We start from the raw sequence: 25,380 nt of genomic DNA on the forward strand, positions 1-25,380 counted from the left end.
TCATTTCGAGATGAGTGCCGTGTACGAAAGAAAATGAAGAAAATGTTTGGTCTCTCACGAAGTACAAACTCCGAGGAAAGCGTATTTTAAAATTGAAGACGCTAGTTCGCCGTATTCGAGAAATATGGAGATCTCTTCCTGTCTCCTACGCTGCAAAGCTGGCTGAAAGTATGCCCAGACACTAGGTTTACGGAGCATTAAAAATGAGTATTTTACATTACTTTATAAAAATAAGTATTTTACATTACTTTATAAAAATAAGAGGAATGTGTCTATCCAAGTTTTCAGCCATTTTTTAAAATAATATATACCTAAGGAAATAAATGTGTTGAGTAATTCCACGTAGATGGATCTTCACGATCTCAATAATCGTAAATTAAAAATATTAGAACCCGCCATTTTGACGGGTCCCGTAAACCTAGTGTTAAGCAAGCGCGTACTAGTTCTTTAAATGTACTTTCGACCTGTACAACCTTTTTCACAGAAAAGATTTATTTGCACTCAGATATCGCGTCCACGCTCTTGTGGAACAGACCGTATCTTCATGGTTTCTACGTGTCTCACCGGCATTTGCGAACGCTTATTAGTGTTTTTCAGCCTACATTTATTCGAAGACGATCGAGACGGAGACAGAAAGTAAGCGTAGTTCCTAGAAGTCTATGGAGATTGGTTTTTTAGCGGGTCTCGATCGAACATGTGCAGGGACGAGTTGATAAACGAGGCTTAGGGCCTCCAGGGGTGTACACTTTGATTTCAAGCGGAAGTTCATACTGTTTGTAATATAGATTCGTCACGCAGTCTGATTTTTCGTTTTTCCTTGCGAGAATAAGTATTAGGACACAATAGGGCAAGATGGCAGAATGTTTTAGAATAGTCTGCACTTGTATTTAATTTAGGTTCAACGAAGTAGAACTTGCCTGTAAACATTAACGCTAAACCTACCACGGTCAAAATGACCGGTTTTATATTTTTAGAATTATCGAGACTATAAAAATTCATTTATGGAAAATAGTGGAATAAATTTCCTTGAGAATCACGGACAATCTCAATAAAGTTAGGGTCGCCATTTTTATAAGGCGACTTTAAGGTGACTATAAGGCGACGATTTTTATAAGTACTTTTATAAAGTACGATTTATACATTATACAAATTTATACGAATATAATATACGAATATAATATAATTTATACGAATTATACATATTACTGAGAACTTCATCAAAATCGGTCAACGTTGCAATGAACTACAGATGTTTCAAAATGATCACACAAGGGCGAAATTCCGCGACTTTTACACCTAAGCCTCCATTGTTAAACGTTTGTAGCAACATTGACCGATTTAGATGAAATATTCAGAATATGTATAATTGACACAGACGTACAAAACGTACTTTTGAAACTTCTAATATAAGCTCGCATAAAAAAGTTGAGAAACACAACTTTTAGTACTCTCTCTGTAATCTCGACCAATTACAATTTTAATCAAACATTTTTCTCAAAGTTGCGCGATTTTCAAGAGCTTCCGAATATTAGTGGGAGTCACTGAAGTTATTTCAAATAGTTGTTTCTCGTTTCCATTTGAAGTAAAATTTGCCGAGGTCTGCGCCGAACGGGGCTCTATATTAACCGGATTTATTTAACACAGCCGTTCGCCAATTTCTCCGGGCGTGTAGTACAGCAATTTACAGCCGTGTCGCAATAGTATCTCAAAATTTAACGAGAATCCGTCAACGGTACCCGAGAACAATAGCGATCGTATTACGCGGCGCAGCGTGTCCCGCGAGTACAATGCAAGCTGGAAAACTGAGTCGGACAGCATCGGCGAGTGCACGGTGCACGATATCGGTACCGCGGTGCATACTGAATCCGTGGACGCGATGGAATTTCGTTATCCATACAATCTGTAAATAGGAGTGCGTAGGGCCGATCGGAGAAATGGCCGATCGAGATGGCTATCGTTCTCGAATCGCGTTTGCGCTTGCATTTGCGCTTGCGCGGCGTGTGTCCTTTAGTATTCGGGACAGCTGGAACTTTTCCCCGCGGCCGATAAATCAAGTCAAGGAGAACCGTCAAAACGCTGCGCCGGAGAAAAAGCGAAAGCCAACAGCCGCGCAGCCAGAAATTCATTAAAGCATGGCGCTTAATGGACCGCGAGGTATCCATAACTGCATAGAATTGACCGGCCCCGGCCAGTAGTGTCGATATATCGATCACGTCGACGGCGATGATCGATCGAGCGCGCGAATCCTATCGGGAATTCGATCTCGGATTAAAGGCATTGCAGCTGCTTGCACAAGATCGGGGCCAAGAAAGCCGCCGATTAATAAACTGTACCTTTGATCGATGAAAACGTTTGCAGTTTCCATCTTTGTCTCCTTTTCGTTTTTCTTTTTTCTCCATTTTTCTTCTTGACTTCTTCGGTTTCTTTCGTTTGCTCTTCTTTCGACTCTTAACCGGTCGACGGACCTTTTTATCGGACTATTAAATAATAAATGAATATATATATATATATACATTTTTTAAAAATATTTTTCTTTTATATTTTGCTTTTTTTTAATAATGATATGATATTTGATCATAGGAAATTGTAGAATCAATTTTTATGGACTTTTAATAGAGGTGCGCGAAGAACCGTTTTATCTTGTATTATTTTATAGTCTCGATCAAAACAATGTACAGTGTTACTTTTATTTTAAAATTGCATAATTAACAAGATGATACGAGTAAATGAGTATTTCAAGGAAAATTTCGTCGGAAGATAATGTTAAATAACAAACGAAAACGTAAATATTTTCGAATATTACCACAGATCAACGTTCACAGAAATATGCTAGGATTGTCATTGTACCGGCAATAATTTAATGTGATCGTTTACATGAAACGACTAAACGGATTAGCCACACGCGATTCCGAACGCTCGTTAAACAATTTAAGCGGCAAGCATTTCGACCGGCTATGTAATTACAGATCGTTAAGATCTCGTGGGTGATAGATATGTTAATCGAGATGTATTGTATCTTGTTAACTGGTGTCATAACTCATGTTCGTCGGATAAAGAAATGCTATGACGTTTCCCACAATTTTTTTTTTCTATTAGCCTAATACTCTTTAAATTCTCCTTTCTATTATCTCTGTGGAAATTTACATTCAGAACATTACGTTAATTAATATACAGTTTTCTTCATACTGTGCTGAATATGCTAATTCAAAATTTAATCTTATCATTTTGAGTGGTATAAAATAATATCCAATAAAATGAGTTTTCCGACCTTGTTAGAATATCAACAGTAAATATGTAAATTCAGTGCCAGATTTTATCCACAATGAAAACTAGATAATATTCGCTGATAAAGAAAGGACTGTTACTCGGTGTATAGTATAAATTCGTTGCGCATAAATCTCGGCGCGTTCTCGCAAGGGCGTATTGTAAGCTGATCTCATAAAATTGAATTCTGGTCATCATTGACCAGTAATCCTAATAAATAATCATAGGATTACCTGGAACACCCTGAAGACGCCGGGACCGAGACGAAGAATCGCTTACAATTACAACATCTTCGAGGTTTCCCCGGCACGAAGGAACCCGGGATACATAAACCGGGTGTATTTATTCGCTTATTTACCCGCGGCCAAGTGTGTACATATGTAATCAGGTTGTAGTAGGCACAGCGGTGATTTAACCGAGGCCAACGGAAAGAAAGTAACATGATTGTAGGTGGCAGTGGCGATTCAACAATGAAACCGACTGTTGGGCGCCGGAGAAGCGTTCGACTTGAGCCGCGTTCGATTCTGGACAAGCGTTTCGTTTCTGTCTGCCATGATTAAAAGGCTGTCGGTACGGGGAGCGTTCTACTTGACCGACGGTGACCTCCGCCGGCAATGTTTACAACCACGCTATTTCCCCTACACGGTACCGTGACTTCTCTATACATGTCGCTGAGGCCTGGATGATAAACGTCGTGGAATTATCCCCGCTACCGCGGGGTATACCCCGTGAGAGGCCACGGACGCCGAGGAGTGTAAACATAACACGGCTAGGGTATGTCTTCTGGACGATACATGACGCTGGCAAGACCCGTGTTGTTGACATATATCGAGAATTCACTGTAAATAGTATTCAAATGTGAACTTATTCTATGTAATTTACGCGAAAAGTAACATAGATTATTTACACCTTTTTTGCGAAAGCTTTAAATTCTTAAAGATCGAATAGCTTTTAGAAGTAATAAAATGCATTACATGACAAAATTTCGAACGAAACATTCAAGGTATTCAAGGGGGGTTGTTGACATATATCGAGAATTCACTGTACTCTCTCCGTAACTGTCTTGTCGTCGGGTCTGCGACAGTTATGGAAGAGGTACTACGTTCTCTTTGTAATAGAGAAGGATGGCGACATTTCGGCAAGTGTTCCCTTTACGGGCCCGTTGGTAAAAACATGGCCATTTTAAAATTGGCGAAATGAAGATTATTTCGAGCGAATGCCGCGCCGCGATACACCGTCTCGGATGGTACCTCTGTCAGGGACTATCAGGAAGGTATAATACGCTGAACGACAGGAAAAAACGAAGCACCTTCAGGAGCCGCGACGAAGGTGGGAAGGAGAAGGAAGAGATATCCAGGAAGACTGGTCCCGGTCCCCAATAAAAATGTTGCACCGTTTCAGCGGAGTTACGGCATCAGCGTAATTTCAGCCTACGCTGCGCCCGGTCCCGCATACGTAATTCATGCGTTTTCATTGAAAAAGTATCGTCAGGCGTTATGCTAATACGAGAGGACGGGGCCGTTATCCGCGGCCGTACATATGTCACTGACCACCTCCGCCGCGGCCACTCCGTTGAATAATAGAAGTCCTGTTGTGTGTCCGTTGATCAGCGAGGGTGTGCGTATTGGGGAATGATCGCCGGATAGATTCGCACATTCACCCGCAGTTTCAGCGGACACGCGCGATCACGCAGCGAATATGGATATTAAATTATAATTCACGGCGGCCTCCGCCGCGCCGCCGCGTTGCTTCGTACTTTCCTTCACTATTTATAGATCGTGCCGGTCGCGATGAAGCGACGGCTGCGAGCCGATTTTGAACTCTCTAGACGGGCACAGTAATATCTCCGTAACTGTCGCTAAGGTCTCTACCGTAACTGTCGCTGAGGTCTCTACGGTAGCTGTACAAATGTTATCCCCACTACTGGGGGCTATCCTCCTTGGGACAGGTCAAGCCAAGGTCGCCACTTGTCTCCCACTCTACCCTGCCCCTTCTACGACCTGTTTCTAATTCTTTTACTGTTTTAAATTATACCTGCTCAATTTTGTCATAAACATTTCGCAGATGGCACGTGTTTTGGAAAGTGTATCGATCTTTATATTCGCTTTCGCGCTACAGTTTTAACAATAAATTTATAGTGTTACAAACTAATGTTCGCGCTTCGAAAATTGGGCATTTCGGCACAGTCTCGAATACTGCGCGCCGTCTGTCTGTCGCAGGCTTTATCCACTTCTTCATCCCCAACCCGGCTTCCCCTCCCACGCCGCGAAGAACTTATGCAAAGTAGACGCATAATGATCACATCTGTTCACAATGGGTCGCTAACGAAGTCCCGACTGCTCTAATCTAGGCACAAAGATCAGCCGTATAACAATCGGCGAGCGGTTCCATGCCCATCGTGCGCTCGAATCGGCGCGCACTCGCTCCGGCAACGAGCACGCTCGCTTCGAACCGCCTCGATTCGTGTCAAGCCGGCGGATCGATACACCTTGAGGATTTAATTACAAGTGGAAGAAAGGGCTGGTACGACGGTGCATCGGCGAAGAGAGGCTCTCCTCTCGTCCTTGGAAAAATGGCCACGTTCTACGAGCCACGGGCTCGAAAGCAACCCTTAAGCGCTCAATTATGCCGCTCGCTCTGCCCGGGCATAAATCTTTTGCGCCGCCTATTACATCCCCGTTGACAGAATAATCTTTCTCGTAATGTTAATTGATGATAAGCAGCCATCACCGACAGAAGACCGCGCGCGGCGAGGTCGAACCGGGTTCAAGGGTCTCGATTAACGTTTGGCAAACATCGACTTTTACTGCTTATTGCGCGCGCGTCTGATCATGCTGATCGAGGCAGACGCTTCATCACTTTCATCGATAATGTATGCACCCAACCGGAATGAAGCTCGAAACTTTTTCACCTGAAAGAAACGTTTAAGGAATTTAAGAATATCGATCTGTTATCTTCGACTTTACAATACAGTGATTTCTCCATATATGTCACGAAGAGCTGGATGATAAATGTCGCGGAATTATCCCCACTGCTGCGAGGAGCCACGAATCTCGAGAAGCCTCGGTAAACCTAATACGGCTCGAGTATGTCTCCTGGACGATACATGACGCTGGCAAGACCCGTTGACATATATCGAGAATTCACCGTACTGTCTTTTTTCTTTAAATTATTAACACTAGGTCTACCGAGCTCTAAAAGCAACTATTTTCCATTACTTTATAAAAATAACGAGAATCTGCTACCCACATTTTTAGCAATATTTCAAAAATTCCCAAACAAATAAATTTTTGCTAAATAATTTCTCATGTAGGCATCCCTAGAATCTGAATAATGTTGAATTAAAAATATCAAGAATCGGGTTACAAAAGTAGAAAGAACTTTCATCTGATTGGTCGCAATCAATGCGGAAAATATTTTGCATGAACATCCGCGGTACAGTTACGAGAAGATAGTTGAGGAATCCGCGTCTGTAGCACTCGCAAACAACGACCATAAATTCGAGCGAAGCGTTGCATAAGGGACCAGGAAGCGAGGATCGCCAGCTGGTTGAACAAACACTCGTCGACGTCTCTGTTTCGTTATCCGCTCGGCCGATGCCTACGCTTTTCGTTCGTCGCGAACAAAAACGACGCGTGGCCCCATCTCCGTTGGAAGTCCACCTTCACGTCGGCAGGAGATCCAGGCTGTGTTTCTCGCGATGGATGCCACGGTGAAAAAAGGTTCTATCTTTATTGGGGGGCTACGTAAGATATCGCGTGAAAGCGCGCTCGTGAGTCCACGAAACCGTGGGAGTGCCTTCCCGACGCCGCGCCGACGGAATCGCTTTTCAACAGAAATTCTGAACGGAGAACGAACGATCCGCGTTTTATTATACGCGTTATTTCGAAGCCGTATCCTCTTCCGTGTGGCTCGCTTCCACGAAGTACCCCACGTGTCCGTGAACGAAATTTGTTTCGCGCAGCCGAGTGTTAATCGGCATTGACTCTTATTGGCCATTAACCGAGGGTCCTATAATTTTAGATTCCGACACGTTGATGGCGCACCCTGCATACGGAAGTTTATATATCTTCCCTGGTACGTCGTTCGAAAACTAATTGCTACCTGCCTAGGAGCCCTTATAAAAGAAACCATTCCCCTAACGACCTGTTGCATAGTTTACCTTGCACTCCTATTTTATTGTCAATTCAAGCTCATCTTACTCCGAATCCGCCGAGTTCGCATTCCGAAGAAAGTTTGACTCGCGGAGAGACAAAGTCGATAAACGCCAAAATATGTTAAATAATGTCTGCACAATTCAACGGAGAAGTGAAGTTGAAATATCTCTTGAATTATTAATTTTTAGACATACGTAGGTTAATACCTTTTCATAGAGAATATCTTTCTATTAAAAAAAAAAGTGAAGGTCACCTTCAAATCTCCGAAAATCCTTCGCCTATAGAAGAAACTGTTACCGCCATATTACAGTTCTCTTTATACAGAAAGTTTTTTCGTACCTTCTGAAATAGCGGAGATGTGCTACTATGTATTGGACCACCCTGTACAGTGTTTACTCGATATATGTCCAAAACACGGGTCTAGCCACGGACATATATCGGCAAGGAGATACTTTAGACAGAGGTCTCTCGAGCTTCTTGGACCCCTCATGGGGTATACCCCTCGGCAGTGGGGATAGTTCTGTGACATTTATCGGCTAGGCATTTCGGACATATATAGAGTAAACGCTGCACGTAGCGTCGAACATTGTGCGCCGTGTCGGTACGGCTTTCCGCGGTTATGTAACAGGCAGGAAAGAATTTAACGTGGAGTTTCAACAAGTCGTCAGGCATTAGATGTCCGGTGAGGCAGGCCGGACAGTTCGTTGTCGGGCGGAAGTGCGCCCTCGCTACCTTGCCGCCGCATAACCCGTTGATTTACAACCAGAAGTGCGTCGGGGATTTTCATGCGGCTCCTTGGCACCGGGAGTAAGCGGGGCTTTGGGATTTGCATAAATCCTCGGAAACGCGGGGGAGCCGCGAAATCGAAAGTTCAGCGCCGGGCATCTCCCGGCCAAGGAGGTATTAAGGGTATTCCCATGCGCGTTGCGTTTACGATCGAACGGAGTTCCTTGGTTCCTCGGAGCCATCGAACGCCGCCGCGGAACCGCGATTTATGGCGGACCAACGCGAGGAATTTCTTGTTTTATTTATGGCCTGATGCTCGGCCAACGATCGCCTAGAAATATGTTTATTCCCGCGCCGCCGCCGCCGTTCGGTCTACACCTGGTTGACTCGGTAGAATCGGATCCCGGCCTCCAGGGGTTGCTTCCACAACTGTTGAATTCCTCAGGGTTGGGGCGGGCCGGCGGAACCTCGGGTAAAGAGTATGGTTGGGGATAGCAGGCTGGCGCATATGTGGGGTGCCATCCTTTTTTAATATTCGAAATTGCTGGCGATGCAGGCATTCTTGAAGGGCTCCTGTGAGTAAACTGAGTATGTAGTATATACATACTTTATTACTAGTATATAATAATTTGGTATCCTCGTTGATATCGTTCAGGGTAAATGAAGAAACGTTCGAGTTATGCTAATATTAATGAAAATATGCTGTCACACTCCCAAACAGAAAGATAGGACACTATGCTATCTTCTGAAGGAGGAAGAAAAATGACATACAGTGTTTACTCTATACATGTCCGAAACTAAAGTCCCAGAATTATCCCCCCTGCCATGGGGTATACCCTGTGAGGAGCCAAGAAGCTCGAATAGTATCTCCTCGCCGATATATGTCCCTGCCTAGACCCGTGTTTTGGACAAAAATCGAGTAAACACTGTATTCATGTGAAGAAAAAATTATGGACCATATAATTGATTACAAAGTGACAGAAATAAACTAAAGGAGGATGTACTCTATTTGAAATCTTCATTCTGACTCGTTATTATACAGCGAAGGGTTAATCGAGTAATAAATTGAACACTAAGTTTCCTACGTCAGGGATTAAGAAATAAAAAAGATTAGTATACGGAAACTTATTACACAGCTTAATCGTTGGTTTAACTTATGGACACTGCGATATCCATTAAAATGTATTCAACGCACTGTTTCTGGTTTAGGAGCACTTAACGTGTAGGTATCGTAGGGCGAGCCTCATAATCGTTTAAGTATCGTGGCTATCAAGTATCACATTAATTGCTGTTTACTTACGATTTGCATTAGTTGCTTTCCGATATCCTTGAGCTCTAAGCACCCGCGTTTCTTCGATTTTCTGCGCGGCGAAGGGAAGAACCGACGACGAGAAAAAAGAGAAGCTTCCATGCTGTGAGGTATGAAGCTTTTAGAGACTATCAATACGCTTGATAGGATTGAATTATGACGTAGATACAAATTCTTTCGCTTTCACGCATTAAAAGATTGTTTTATCGCCGTTGGTTTTCAATATTTGCTGTTACTATATTAAATACATAGTTTTCTGCCGTTCCGGTAGTAATTTGTTTCCCGTAGTTAGGCTACACGCTGCGCTGCGAAATTTACGTTACGAAGCAATCCTGATTTCCTTCGATATTTACTTAGACATTTAGAAAGCTGGTGAAACAGTATTTAAACTTTCGGGTTTCAAACTTCTACGCCCAAAAATTATCTATGTTTCTGGATAAAATTTTCGTAACAATGTTCATGTTACAAACGAATTTGCACAGTCAAGAATGTAACGGACAGCTTACCCACTCGTAAAGCAGATAGTTTACCGTCGCTCTAGCAGCACAAAACTCTCTCATTCTAACGTGTCTTCGAACTTGAATACTTTGTTTCCCACTTAAATTTACATTGCCAATTGCCAGATAGCAAATGCAAAAATGCAACTCTGATAACCACCGCAAAATGCACCTTTAAACGCTGGCGGTATCGAGTTGTTCGCTTTGAGTAGCCGACGCCATCTTGTCCTCCTTTGTACATGTTGCAACTATCTTATCACACTTCGCGGTACTTTCTGTAGAAAAGCCGAGTTCATATCAGCTTATTGAGGGTTCAGTGTTCCCTGTACTGCGGACTTCCTTATCATAGAAAATTTGCATTATTAGAGAAATCCGTGATACGTCTATTGTCGTCTTATGTTCGGAAAAGACAAATTAATTTGAAGGAGAAATTTCGAAAATGCCTTCGAAGGTTTTCCGAAGGCTTCTTTAGCATTCAAATAAATTTTTAGAACTGTATTTTCCATGTTCTGTATTCTATATTCTACAATTCTATACTCTATTTTCTACAATTCTGTACTCCATGCTCTACAATTCTATACTCTATTTTCTACAATTCTATACTCCATTTTGCTACAATTCTGTACTGTATGTTCTAGACTTCTATTCTCATCCTACAATTCTATACTCTATTCTCTACAATTCTATAGTCTATTCTCTACAATTCTATACTTTGTTCTACAATTCTGTACTGTATGTTCTAGACTTCTATTCTCATCCTACAATTCTATACTCTATTCTCTACAATTCTATAGTCTATTTTCTACAATTCTGTACTTTGTTCTACAATTCTATACTCAGTTCTATAATTCTATACTCTATTTTCTACAATTTCATACTCTATGTTCTACAATTGTATACTCTATATTCCACAATTCTATAGACTATATTCTACAATTGTGTACTCTATATTCCACAATTCTATAGTCCATATTCTACAATTCTATATTTTACGTATCTAAATTTTATATTTTACATTTCTATATTCCGTATACTATATTTCCTCTATTCTATACTCTACAATATAAACAATTTTCCTTTTACCTACCCAGAGTTATTTAACAGCCTCTTAATAATCAACAATAAAGGGGTTTTGGTAGATACTTTATTATGCAATTAATACATTTGAGTGTTGTCCAGAACTTGATTTAAATAATTTGATTTAACCACTATTCGCGCCTCAAAAATTCTGAAAATATATTTCTGCTTACGCTACAGACACTTATCTGTTGGATACCGTTGCCGTGTAGAAAGATAACAACAAAATTGAAAAGTAACGTAATTCACAGTACGAACCGTTAAAGGAAAATCATTAAGCTTCTTTTCGATATCGCACGGACACGAAGCAACCTGGCATTACCGGTCTTCCGGGTAGAAAAGTGCTAACAAGCTTTTCCCATGCAACGCCTGTAGCCTCGGCATCTTCCGACGTTGCGGAATTATTTCAGATTGCACAAAGTAGCACTTGGAATTTTTCCGTCTTCAGACCGCTGTTTAGTCGGATCGCTTTGACCGGTAGCCTAACGGCCGTCGAGCGCGTAAAGGGGCGGAACGAAACCAGAAACTTGAGAAAGATGCGATTTTTCGAGAGTCGTTACATTATTCCCGCGAGGGGGAACGCGCTCGCCGCGCCGGGGCTGAAGATCGAGAGTTGTACGATTACAGTCCACGTGCACGTGCATTTCGAGTTTTCTAAATCAGACGTTCCCGGCTAGGTTCCTGCTCGTAGGGTAGCAATCTAGAGGTTAACAGGATCCCCGGCTAGGGATTCCTGGTTCCGCTCGGCCAAGAAAATCGCTCCAATTTTGCCCCGGTGAATACGTGATATTAAATCAGGAACGAGTAGCTCGCCCCCGGGAGCCGCGCGCGGCTTAATCGCTCCAGGAAAACTGGTGAATTCATTTCAACAACAACCAAGCAAATTTGTTAGTAGGAAAGGATGTCTGTTATTACCCGGACTGCGAATTTCGCTCGCTCGCTCGCGCGCTTACGGCGAACTTCGACGTGTAAAATACAGTCGCATAAGCACTGCTAAGGAATCACCAAGATCAAAATAAAGACGGCCGTAAGTGGTTCGATGGAGGACGTGACTAGAAAGATAAAGCTTCCGATGAGAGTAAAAGGAGGTGAACGTCGAACGTGTCGGCGAATGTGCTGTCTGTTTATTTCTGGAAACGTGAAGCGATGATCGTTTTAGCGAAAGAACGCTGCCACAATTCCATCTAACTTCACGTTTCTCCGGAAGCATTCGAATTAACGTTGACCTTGTGTTTCAAGGTCAAAAGGTCATCCATTTTTTTCAATTGCATCGTGTTCAATTCGTCACGGGGATGAAAAGTGCAGAAGGAACCATCGGTCAAAACTCAATCGTTCTCTTAAAAAATTGTGGGTAAAGTTTTTTCATTGTCAAACGGATTTTCTTTTTATTAAATTTTTATTCCTCCTTTAGATGGAGTTCAGATGGATTCGTTTACTAAGTAATGCATAAATAATTTTTTTTTTTAAATTGCTACTGGTCGCAATTGCGGAGAAAAGAATAGAGGTCATGATTTTTATGATTTATCGAAACATGTATTGGATGGGTAATGAAGCAGGCTTAAGTTTCATGTGTCACATTGCTTATTTAGTTCTTGCACCTTGCAAGATGTTTCAAAGTCGTGCGACACGTGCTCCACGGGAACAACTTCCTCGAGAAGCGTCGCCCAGGTTTTCCTGTCCTGAACATGGCCGCGTTTTTCCTTCGAAAGCACTATTCTCGGAAAGTGAAACTCGATGTCACACGTGAATGTGCCGGAATATCGGGAATGTGGCGGAATGTCACGCGAAGGAAACTCGGAAGATCTTTTGAGGGAATTGGAGCCACTTTCATTGGGAAGTACTTTAATAGAGCTGCTGGTTCTCTCTTGCGATCTATTCGGGAATTCGCGGTATTCTGCCTTCCTCGAAAGAGTTTCGTTCTAAGGTCAACGTTCCCACTTCTGCAATAGCCCCGTTATCGCAAAAATAGATTTTTATTATTCGTTTATGCAACGATCGCCAAAAATTTATTAGATGCTCAATTTAAACTTCCCTTTAGAATTCAGAAAAAAATATTTTCTTCCTCACTATACGCTAAATATTTATTTTTACCATTTTTATCTTCTCCTCTCTCTCTCTCTCTCTCTCTCTTTCTTTACTCCAGGCACACTTGCTAAATTTTTTTTCTATTACTGTGCTTCCAGCCCACTCGGGAACAAAGTGACGCCGCATAGGTACCCTGATTCGTAACAGGTCGACAACCGCCCCGAACCATCGTCTTATATCGGAAGAAAACTGTAATAACAAAATATTGATTTTTCTCCGGAACATTTCTACATTTGAACGGTCATAAGTGTTGAATGCTTAGGTTAAGTTAGCTCCGGCAAACTATGACGAACAAAGATTACTTTCCCCATTCCGACACAATGTTTGACGGCAATTCGTGCCCGTCATTGTTCTGAAATTGTCGACTCTTGTTTGTTCAATGAGAGCTCGTCGACGCCGCGCAGCCCATTCTAATTCCGCTAATTACCGCTGATCCCATCATTGTTTGTTCGCCTAACACCAATTTGCAAGTCTCCGGGACGCAGGCTATTGGCGTACGCAACAGTGCCCGTCGGAATCTCCATAAAAATGACGACATCCTCGTTTGAAAGAGGCTTTTGTGTGGTTCAAGGTTGCGGAGATAAAGGAACAGAGAGGCGCTGACGATTCGAGGCTCTTTGACGGTGGTGTCCCGTAATTAGTATAACCTCGGTTCTCGCCTCCGCAGAAAGGGTCCATTCAGGAGTGTCCCTCTTAGCATGCGCGCGAATTCGAACCGTCCTGCGCGCAGAAATGAATTTCGCGCATGTCACTGCGCCTGGGCCGAGGCCAGGCGAATTTGCACATGTATGGGGGTTGTTTCGGGGGACACTCGGGACCGTGCAAAAGGACGATTTTTTCGACCCGATCCGTTCCTAACCGGTGGCGTTTTAATAAATCTCGGGCCGGCGGCACCGCGTCGCTCGGAAACTATGGGAATCAAAATAAAATCCGCGGACGGCGAGATTTAAATTGAAAATTTAATGCGAGACCGCGGTTGGTTTATGGGGTGAAAATAAAACAGACTGGTTTTATGGAATCCCGAGTGTCTTCGACGGTATCCTGTAATTAACTCGTGATGGATGCTTTGCATGCAGAAAGAACCCATCGAGCTATCTGATTTGCATAAGTATGAATTTTAATCTTTATTAAGGGTTGGCATTTAAATGGGAACACACGCGTGTACGTTTCTTTCCCGGTTCTTTTTGCTCGGGCACGGTTGCACGACAGATCGGAGCGGATGGAACATTAGGCTCGTTTTTCGTTTTTGCACCGGACTTTTTCATGGGATTGCGTGTGCCGGTAATCTCGCAATGGGCAACTGGCTTTTCACGTTGTTTTGCGGAAGCGGATCAAGGATATTGTCCGCGATGCTGCAGAATCATTGCGAACGTGCAGGGTGCACCGTAGTTACCGATGCAGTCGATCATTTGTAGACGGGAGGGTAAAATAATATTCACACAATAATATATTTTTTTTTTTTGGAGCTCTGGAACACCAGAGACATATTCGACAAAAAGAACATTTTCGATAAATAAAAATAGCTACAATGTCAGGAACGAGGAACGAGGACAGCTAAACACGTGTCTTTTAATTACAGTGATTTCTCTATAAATGTCACCAAGACCTGGATGATAAATGTCGCGAAATTATCCCCACTACCACGGTGTGTACCCCGTGAGGGGCCACGAAGCCCCTCCGAGAAGTATAAACATAACACGGCTCGAGTATGTCCCCTGCACGATACATGACGCTGGCAAGGCCCGTGTTGTTGACATATATCGAGAATTCACTGTATTGCTATAGAGAGTGTACGAAACTTGATTGTACTATATGAGATACAGTGAAGTGAAAGTGTGAACCCATACAAATTATTGCTCCACTTCTAATATCATTAATTGGTGAAGTAAATTCTCTTTTATTACAATACAGTTTTGTAATCACAAAAGACTTTACCATAAGTTACACGACAACTTCTCGACGTTATTTTGCAAGTTCGTAAAACGCTTTCGTAGCTGTGTAGAAGCATGAGAAGAGAGCCGATGTAACATTCTCGAAAATCAAACGATAAGATGAAAGATTATAACGAATAGCAAGGTATCGCTCAATCTGATATTTTTTCAGCGAAACCAGACAACTGTCAAGGTGCAAAGTTAGCCTCCCCGGGGGCTTGAACCGCGCCAAGGTTTCACTCTCGACAGAAACTAATGCGAGTGTATTTATCAGCTGGCTATTTAGAATAATTAGTCCTACTTGCGGGCCTGTTATATTGCACTTGTCATGTCTGCATGATTTACGCGTCATTATGCCTCGCAGATAATCCTTCAGCTTATCGATGCATGGCACACATCGGATTAATAAAACTCACGGTTGAGTTCAAGGTCGCGACGTTGGTGCTTGCCCGAGCCTGATTTAAAATCAGTTTCAGCAAACGAGCACTGAACATTTGTGTCTGTGTGCGCGTGTATAGGTTCATTCATAAGAAATCGTTATGGCATTGACAACTCGTAGAGGTTAATCTGCGCGGAGATATTACGTACGCAAATATAATATATTACGATACGGTGTCCTTCGTATTGCTTTCAATTCCTCGAGTGTCATATATCGTGTTTCACATACTAACTGCATCGATAATACATTTTTCCTTATCAAATTCGAATTTTTATTTTTCGGTGAGTAGTTTTTATTGTGTCCGAATGATGTTGCCTATCCTTTTTCGACATTGTGTGTCGTCTTTCAAGAAAGGAGAGGACAAGAGCTATTTGCAAAATTTGAATTTATCGTAAAAATGTTCATTGTGAAATAATGTCGGCTGAACTTTCCAATCTCAATCAAATAAATTCTTCTTCGAAGGCACAGGTAGACAGAATTCATCGAGACGAGTTGAAAGACCTACAAAATTCTGACCTTGTAATGACCTTGGGGACGAAAATTTTAATTGAAATTGGGAGAACGTAGAAATGGATTCGCTTGCCCCGTTAAATCGACTGTCACAAAATAATTGCAAATATGACTGTCCATGAAATATACTGGGTGTCCAATTCGAGCATGTACCATTTTCCTGGCATTTCCAAAAATCTCACTAGAACAATGGTAAGCTAAGTAAAATATTAAAGTATCGAATATGCCCTCTATATCGAGCTTGAAAATTTCTGCCTATGAAAATGTTAATTTTGGTCGAGTGTTTCGCGATTCCGGGCCACTGTGGCGTTGGCGACAGGTGAGCTCTCGCGATCATCGGAAACGTACGAAACCGCGAGAGTAGAACATGATCGTGCGCGTCCGATCCGTGTGGTGGGGGGTCGTGTGCATAGGGCTCGGTCTCTGGAGGTGCAACTAACGAGTGATAAACAACGATAAATTCCTCCCACGTATCCCCCGGTGCCCGGTGCCTCTCCGGAGGTAATTTCAATGATCCCTGGTGCACCGGCTCGGCGTAAACGTGCCCACGAAGCTGATGCATAAGTACCTATAAATATGACACGCCGGGGCCCGCGGTAACGTTGCATATTAAATTACATTCTTAAGCAGCAGCCGGCGTGCACCAGAGAGCCGCATCAAGTCAGCGGGCCTGATTAAACGCAACTGAGCCGACTGGATCCGTGGCCACGGAGAGGCCTGCGAGAGAGCCTGAGAGGGACAAACGGACAAGAGGGTTGGAGAACGGAGAGTGAAAGGAGGAGGCAGACAACACTCTTCTGGGCATTCCTGAACGTTTCAGTCCGCCTCGAGTCGTTGTTCCAGCCCGGAGAGAGAAAGAGAGAGAGAGAGAGAGAGGGAGAGAGAGAGAGCCACCACCGGAGGCTGGCGATGCTAATTATTCTGGTTCATGTGAGCAATTTGTCCGGTACCGGGGAGCGTATATTTAATAGCCACGGGGCTCTTTAGGCCCACGGGTATTTACATCTCTAGCGAATACCGGGCCCGTAATGTGGAACGGTGGGAATTATCTCGGGGATTACGGGGCCAGTCGTACCCGCTCAAGATCCTCCGATGTCCTTGTCTCGCGAAGATCCCGCCGATGCATTTTCATTTCGCCGATCGTTCGGATACGCTCGCGCTTTTTGCCGGACGCCCGCCGAGACTCGCCGCGCCGGTGTGGCGTTTGACGCTGATAGTTGCTATTAGCGTTTCGGATTTCTTCATAGTTTTCGTACCCCGAGAATTGAGAAGTTGCTAGAAATATTATGAAAATCATATACAGTGAATTCTCGTTACGAGTCAGTCCCCTCGTTCTTTTGACTGACTCTTATACGAAATCACAGGCTGGAGACCTAAGAGTCATATCCGTCTACAAGTCATAAAAGCTTATGACTACTAAGCGATAGTGACAAGAAGACAGACATTTTCTCCGATACAATGTTGCACGGAGAAACGGGACAGCGAGGCTCGAGAGCGCGAATGTTTCTTCCATTTCTGACCTTGCACCACCTTGAAGGTCACTGTGCAGTGTACGGATGAATTCGTCTGGACACACGCTTTCATGTGATTTAAAAAAATATACAGCATTCCATTTAAAACATTGGAGGTCACCTTCATATCGAACAAAATGGTGTAAACACAATAAAAGATACATACGTCATTGTGTTGCGTGTAAAAGACAGTACTACTTTTTCCTCTTTCATTTTCTTCTAATATTTACTATTTGCAAGAAAAACGCTGGCTAGTAATAGCGTGAACACCCTGTATATAATTTTGAAAACATGTCGATTCTCATATATAAATTTGCTCTAAATACAAATTAATAGTGTACATATTTCTGATCGCAGCATTTCTGTTTTTATTTTCTCTCATGCCAATTTTTAATATTAGCATTTCCAAAAATCATACACAATTTTTAAAACATGCCGTTTTTCAAATATGAATTTGCTCTAAATACAAATTAACAGTGTACATATTTCCGATCACAGCGTTTCTGTTTTTTCTTTTTTCATGCTAATTTTTAATATTAGCATTTCCAAATCAACATATGATTTCCATATATAATAAAGTAGAATGTCTCCAAAATCGTTTACTTACCAGCAAATAGTATATCTATGCGATTAACAAATTTCACGCGTTCACCGCAAAATGTATAAATCATTCTGTAGCTTTGTCGGAGCCAACAAAAACGTTAATTACCGCGTTTTCTGCAATGAATATTTATAACAAAAAAAAATGGGATATTTATAATTCATCCGAGACACCGACTGACTGGCGTTCCAAGCAGCGTGTTTTTATTCATAAATATTCATCGTACTAATGGACGCCGCAAAACATTCTTGTGCTAAAGATTCATAAACACGTAACTATTTTTATTAATATGACGATAATGGAATCTGAATATTCAAATTTTTCTAGTCCAAACGTGGACGCCATGTTTCAGTTATACTTTATTTAATGGAATTGTTTTTGGTCATTATCGTTGAAATATGATCATGCGAACACACATTTTTGTAAACAATTTTCGTAAACTTTAACTGGATGAATATTACCTCTTTTTATTGAAAATATTATTTTACTGATAACCATATGATAAATTTTGTCAGCGTTGAAACAATACTTTTGCAATTTTATAAATTTTAAACTGAAATAATTATGATAAGACCTTCGAAAAAAAAATTAAAATTGTGCATCAGGAGTTTAATTGTGTACCTTATACGTATTTGTAAACCGCTTATTTGTGAACTACAAACAATATGTTAGAGTTATAAAAAGGGGGAAATATAAATTGGAGCAATTTCTGATTGCTTCATAATTGTGTTATTTATCATAACCTGTCAGAATGCAACTGTCTTCATTTCACATGCATTGAGGTAAGGACGACATAGCATTCCACGAGTGAAACACCATAAAAACACTCTGTGCACCGAGTATCTGGAACACCGATGACTTCATAAAATATCAACGTTGCAGAGTTCTTGGAAACTATAGATTTTAAAATAACAGGTTGCTCTCATTGCACTTGTATGTTACATTCTGCATCGATGCAATTTATTTATAAAAAAAAATTCAAAGAATATGATGAAAATAAAGTACACCAAATTATATACATAGGAATGCATAAGGAATGTATATGTAAACATATATTTTTTTATTTTCATTGAAATGAAATATTTATTTTTAAATAAGCAGCAACACATTTATGGTGTGCAGCTGGTCCGATCGTATAACATAAATTTCGAGACTTGTTTCGAGGAATTTATACTTAATTTCTGTACATTTACGGATGGACAGATATTATCGAACAAGATTTTCAGTCATTTGAAACCGGTTCGAAGAAAACGATGGACACTTTGTGTCCATTAAGTATGTCAAGAAATGGGAACATGTTATACTCATTGACTTGCCATTTATATAAAATGGCCCAAGGCATTTTTGTGCATCATTTTATATATTTACATTTCGATGTACATTTCGCATGAAATCGAAAATGTTCAAAAGAGTTCTTGTGAATCCTTTACGTCCAAAAATATCTCGTATAATCTTTTTAGTTTATATTACACTATACACACACTCACGATGTTAAAGGAGAAACTTCTCGTGTTTAAAAAAAAATGCAATTGTAAAAAGCGTATAGTACGAAATTTAATTTTTCAGATAACAGAAATAATAAATAGTAGAATAAGTTAGTGCAGATTGAGAGAATAGAAAGATTAAAAGAATTTGAGCATATTGATATATTATTCTCAGTTTATGGAAATTGTTAAAGAAGCAATGATATTGCTTTTAAGTACTTCGAATCGAATTTTCGGAAAAGTACTATACTCCTTTTCCAGCTAATCTCGATATCAAAAAGACCGTAATGAAATGCGAATTTCTGAGTACGTACTTCTGTTCAAGTATGCTTGGTATGAATATCGATGCGTCCAGTTGTCCAATGAAACATTCTAGGCACGAAAGTACTTGGAAGGGATGCGTATATCTCATTGCATGTGGGAACAAGACAATGCACTAAGGAGCTGTTAGAAAGACAATACATTTGCCTCTGAATTACTACTTGAAGAAGCAGATTCCTCGTGCCAGCATCATATTTAGACAATAGGATTCTAATTGAGATTTATGCAGTGTCGGTAGCAGAAGAATTCCTATTTATTGTTTACTCTTTGCAGGATCTATTTTTCCAAACTTCTTCGAATGTAAAAAATTAAGTAAAAGGAGTGCGAAGAACATTCTAATTTAAACAATTTTGTAGAGTATGAAAAGCTTACCATAATCATTTTTTCATATTCACACCGATGAACTGAAAAATAACAAGAGTAAAAATTGTTCAATATTTCTGTTTATGTCTCTCAGCATTTTTAAATCACCAAAGTCTGTTACTTAATAAGGAGAAGTATTTTATAGATATTTTTTATGTAGATTACATGGTTTAATAATTAGTATACACATGTAACATTCGTAAAATGTAAAAATGTGTATAACACATGTAAAATAACATTCGTATTCAATAATTGAAATTTCAATTCAAAAAGTGTGTGACGTTCCAACACTGTTTTGAATGTTTTGTTTGCAATTAACGTAAGCAACAATTTTCGAAATTGTGTACGAGCGTTGCAAATCGTTCTGAATCATCAACCAGTTTCCATATAAAAGTAAACGTTTAAGAAGGCTAAAAATGGAGCGAATGCCAGAAGGTTTGCATTTCCAGTAGGCTGTAAGAGCGATCCGACAAATCATTCTGTCCACTTAGGGGTTCCGGAGAAATACATTTGGCACGAACCGCACATAAATTTTCCCATGCACCACCACGGTGGTCCTGCTCTGACGGTATTCGGTATTCGCGGGACATTGTATCGACAGCACGTGCCAATTCACGCGAACATCGATCACCAAGACGGATATCGATTAATCGAAGAGCTGAATTATGCGATACCTGCTGATGTATAGGTGTGTATACCTCAGTCACGCCCTCTTCGTCCCAGAAAAGGGAGTGGTTGTGGTGCTTTGCGGACCTTCTTCACGCGTAACGAACTATTATCATGTGTGCCAATAGGTAATCCACTATTTCCGCTACAGTATTCACTAATTAAAAATAAACCAACTCCCCAACCTGTTATTCAACTAAAAATCACATAACGAATATAAATTGATCTCTAAAAAATATTAATTTGCTTGTTCGATAAAAACTTGGATTCTTTGGAAAAAGACCATGAGAATGAATACTTTCGCCTAAGCTCCAATTTGCAAAATTTAGTCAAATATTAAGGAGATTTTAATAAGATTTAAAGATTGTCACGAATTTTTTAAACCTTTCTAGTAGTTTGAAAAAATATATAAAACATATAAATTCGCAGTACAATGATTTCTCTGTATATGTCGCCAAAGCCCGGATGATAAACGTCGCGAAATTATCCCTACTACCGCGGGTATGTCTCCTGGACGATACATGACGCTGGCAAGACCCGTGTTGTTGACATATATCGAGAATTCACTGTATCTCTAGAATATGTATCTCCTGGACGATCTATGTCGTTGGCAAGACCCGCGTTGTTGACATATATCGAGAATTCACTGTATAGCGATTCTAAGTAAAAATTGTTAAGAATAAGTGTGGCGGTAAAAAGATTAAATTCTCAAGAATAGTAAGGTTATAAATCAAATGTAAAATTATTTCTCGAACGAGAAAATAAAAATCATTTTCAGGAAAAAGTTGACCTCCGAAACGTTCATATGACAATCGGTTGTTTATCATCGATAGAGAGGCTCGGCATCGACTTCGAGCAAGAAACAAAGCGAAGAGCGGGAACTTTGTACTGTTGCGTCGAACCTTTGTTTAAGAACAAGTATAAAAGGCAGATAACGGGGCACTGGCGTTTCGAGTATTGCTCGGGACATCTTCCATTGGACGATAAGCGGGAAGAAACGAAACGAAGGCCGCGTCCGAGGGATATGCCTCCAATAGAAGATCGAGATTACGAAGCCTTGAGGTGTGACCGTAATTCACAATTGACGATCAGCACCGGGGATCTAGATCTCTCTATCAAGAATAAAAAGCTGCTCGTCGAGAATATTAAGAGGCGGCGGCAGAATGATAACTTCATATTATAGCGTCGAGGCGTGCCCGCTACGCTATAGTTGCTCTATTCTCTTTGGAGAAGTTGATGCTCTCTGGATCGATCCTACGATTCAAACTAGTAAACTCGTTTTAACGACCCGTTAAACGCGCGAATAAATTGTGTACTTGCGTCCGGGTACAAAACCTAAGTGCCGTATGCTGAGATCCTATTTTTATATTCGCTTTTTAATCTTTAAATATAAGTATAAGCTTCAGTTTCTTTTTCGGTTGGATTTTCTTCAAGGGCCAAGGGTAGTCACGTGACTTTTACAGTGTCAGCAGGTCGGTACTCGACAATTGTTGGCCTACCTCTAACGTTTATATTACCAAATATCTGCATAACGTGCACCTCCGCATTGAACCTTCCCCTTTCGAATGAGCCCTTCCCCAGCGAAAAATATTCTCGAAAAATGTTCTCGTATAAAGACGAAAACTTTCCTCCCGCGAAACCATTTTTCGTCTATTTTTAGGTCGGTAACCTGGCCACTCTACCTTATCGCGAATCTACTTTATCGATAATTCCTCGTCTAATAAAATTTAGTAGTTCCAACAGTAATGCGTCAGAAATATTCAAGCTTTTTTTTAATGAGAAAATGATTTTCTCTATTCGATGGGAATCTATGAGAATTTGTTTGCGAGAAATTGCACGAACATCCGCAGTCTATAAATGGCCGCAGGGTTGCCAATTTTCCGGTTTGATCGGAGAGCTACCGGAATGGAATATCAGTGTTTAATTTTCTCCTGTCTCCCGTAAAGGGCCGGTTTTCTCCCGGAATCGACATTCTGCAATGCTACCTGCATACAGAGTGGTGAAAAAGTATTCATCGAATTGACCGAAGAAGTTAGAGAACTACGCCTACTACAATTATTACCGAACAGTGCTTCCCGAATACAAAGAACGAAATTTCTTTATTCGAAATCTGTGATTCGTCGAATATGTTGATTGCAATGATGCTTACCGGAATCAGTAAGGTAAACGTCCCAGGCGGGTTCTGGTATTTTAAATTTACAAATTTATTTCTTTACGTGTATATATATTATTTTTAAAAATGGCTAATAACTTGTAAAGTGCTCGATTTTAGTGCTCCGTGAACCTATTGTTGACAAGTAAGGTAAAAAAGACACCGGGACATGGTCAGCCACTGGAACGTTTACCTTAAGGGCCCGGTATAGTCACGTGACTTTTGCAGAGTCAGCAGGTCGATATTCAGCTTGGATTCTTGGATACTTCTAACGCTTATATTACCAAATATCTGGATATTACCAGGAATTATATTACCAGGAATCTTCCTCTTTCGAACGAGCCCTTTTCCACCGAAAAATATTCTCATATAAGGACGAAAAGTTGAGGCACGTAAAACCATTTTTCGCCTATTTTAGTCGGTAACCCGGTCACTCTACTTTATCGCGAGTCTACGAAAAATGTTACGTTTCTTTGACGTTGGTGTTAAAAATCTGAAAAATAATACGAACAATTCTGAACAATTCTATAGAGGAGGGGGAAGGAACGAGATTGATTCGAAGTCGAGCGAAAGGGCCGAAGTGCACCTCCTGAATCCGTCCTGGCCGTTTCGTATATGGCGCGTTCGGGGTTGTTGAACCGTCGCGCCGTCGTCTTCGGTGCTCGTCAACGCAGAGAGACATTGAGTGCCCGTAAGGAACTCCGAGCGCGGCTCGTTCCGCCAGTCATAATTTTCAGGATTACCGATGCAACGCTATAAAACAAAAGGCTGGTCTTGGCCGGCGCGGCGTGGCGGTCAGTTTCGCGACGGCCCTAAAGATATCGTCGAACGGTGACGCCGTGAGAAACGACGTCCCTCGTCGTCCGTTCTTCCTCTCTTTGTTACGCTCGACAGGCATGTAGGTGTTATCGACGACGAAAGAAACGAAGAAACCTCTCCCGGCGGAGTCTCTCCGGCGTTCAGTTTCACCCGGGGGAAAAACCGACAAGTTGCTCTCTCTCTCGGTGCAACCTCTTGATCCCCCCCGTCTCTTTCTCTCTTTTGTTCCCTGCCTCTCTTTCTCTTTCTCCCCCTTCCCGTCTCTCCCTACCGCCCTCGAGAATTCGAAAAAGGAAACATAAACGTCCGCGGCCGGCCGTTCGGCTCTTTCGAAACTTATTCCTGAACGTCTGTATGGAAATGAAACCAGTTTGCAATGTTGCGAACTTTTCAGCCCGGGCACCGTCGACGCGCACCGTTCACGGGGATCATAGCTCGACGTTCGCGAGATAGCTGCTTCTAAGAAATGACATATCATGAAAATTGTGGCCCGCGCACGTGCACTTTCGTTCCGCGGCGAGAAGGCTCTGTCGCAACGACGTCGGTTCCCGTGCGTGGGGGTGTTATGCAGATGCATTTTATGGCGGTAATATGCCGGAGGATTTACACATTGTTGCAACCATTTTTCGAGCATCGAGGTATCTCGCGCCCTGTTCCCCGCCGCGTTCGTTTCTGGCATTGTTTATGAATACGAGACTGTTGTATCTCTCTCGTATCTCGCCGGTCGTTTCCACAATTTTCAATTTCCCTCTTCTCGTTTTTATTTTCTGCTGAAAATACGAAAATAGTTTGCTGTTGAAAAATTACAGACGGGTCGCAATTTAGTGCAATTATGTTTTCGGGATTTTTGAATCGCTTAATTCTTGTCTCTTGTCGCTTAAAATATTTCTCTGATTAATGCAATTATATGAAACAGTCTTGCGTTGTGTGCACTCCCAAATAATGCAAGATATACGCAGACATACAAATTGAAAAATATATTTATTCAAGTACGAATAGACTGCGAATTTTTGTGCAAAACAAAAACTAGTTGAAAAGCCGAAAATGTATTTCTTTCTTTAACAATTTTAATAAGTCGAAAATGACGTAACAGAATTCATAAATTCTTCTGATGTCTTTACACACAGTTCTGTTGTTCCATTCACATCCATTTTTCTTAAAATTTTTCTTTCCTTAATCCATTCGTATAAAAATTTGTATAAAACTCCCGAAGACTAACAATTACACAGAAATGGTACCAGCGAATTTTTGCAATTTCCATTAGTCCAGTAGTCTCAGTTTTCTTCCAAACAATGATATACCGCTAACGCTCGAACAAAATTATTCACCATTGCTAATTAAATGATCCGTCATCCGTAACCGTGCCGTTATAGCGCGGGTAATCCAAGTTTGAAGAATCCTAGACGGAAAGTTATGCGAGCCCGGATAATTCGTTCTGTAACAGCATGTTCCCGATTGCCGCTACGAA

At 41.3% G+C, this 25,380-nt stretch overlaps 1 protein-coding gene across 1 annotated transcript in view; it reads left to right on the forward strand.

The window, feature by feature from the left end:
• LOC143354276 (uncharacterized) overlaps nt 1-25,380 on the forward strand; it is a 67,750-nt gene that overhangs the window by 15,628 nt on the left and 26,742 nt on the right. The window lies entirely within an intron of this gene.

Source organism: Halictus rubicundus, chromosome 5 (genome assembly GCF_050948215.1).
Source record: "Halictus rubicundus isolate RS-2024b chromosome 5, iyHalRubi1_principal, whole genome shotgun sequence".
Lineage (NCBI taxonomy): Eukaryota > Metazoa > Arthropoda > Insecta > Hymenoptera > Halictidae > Halictus > Halictus rubicundus.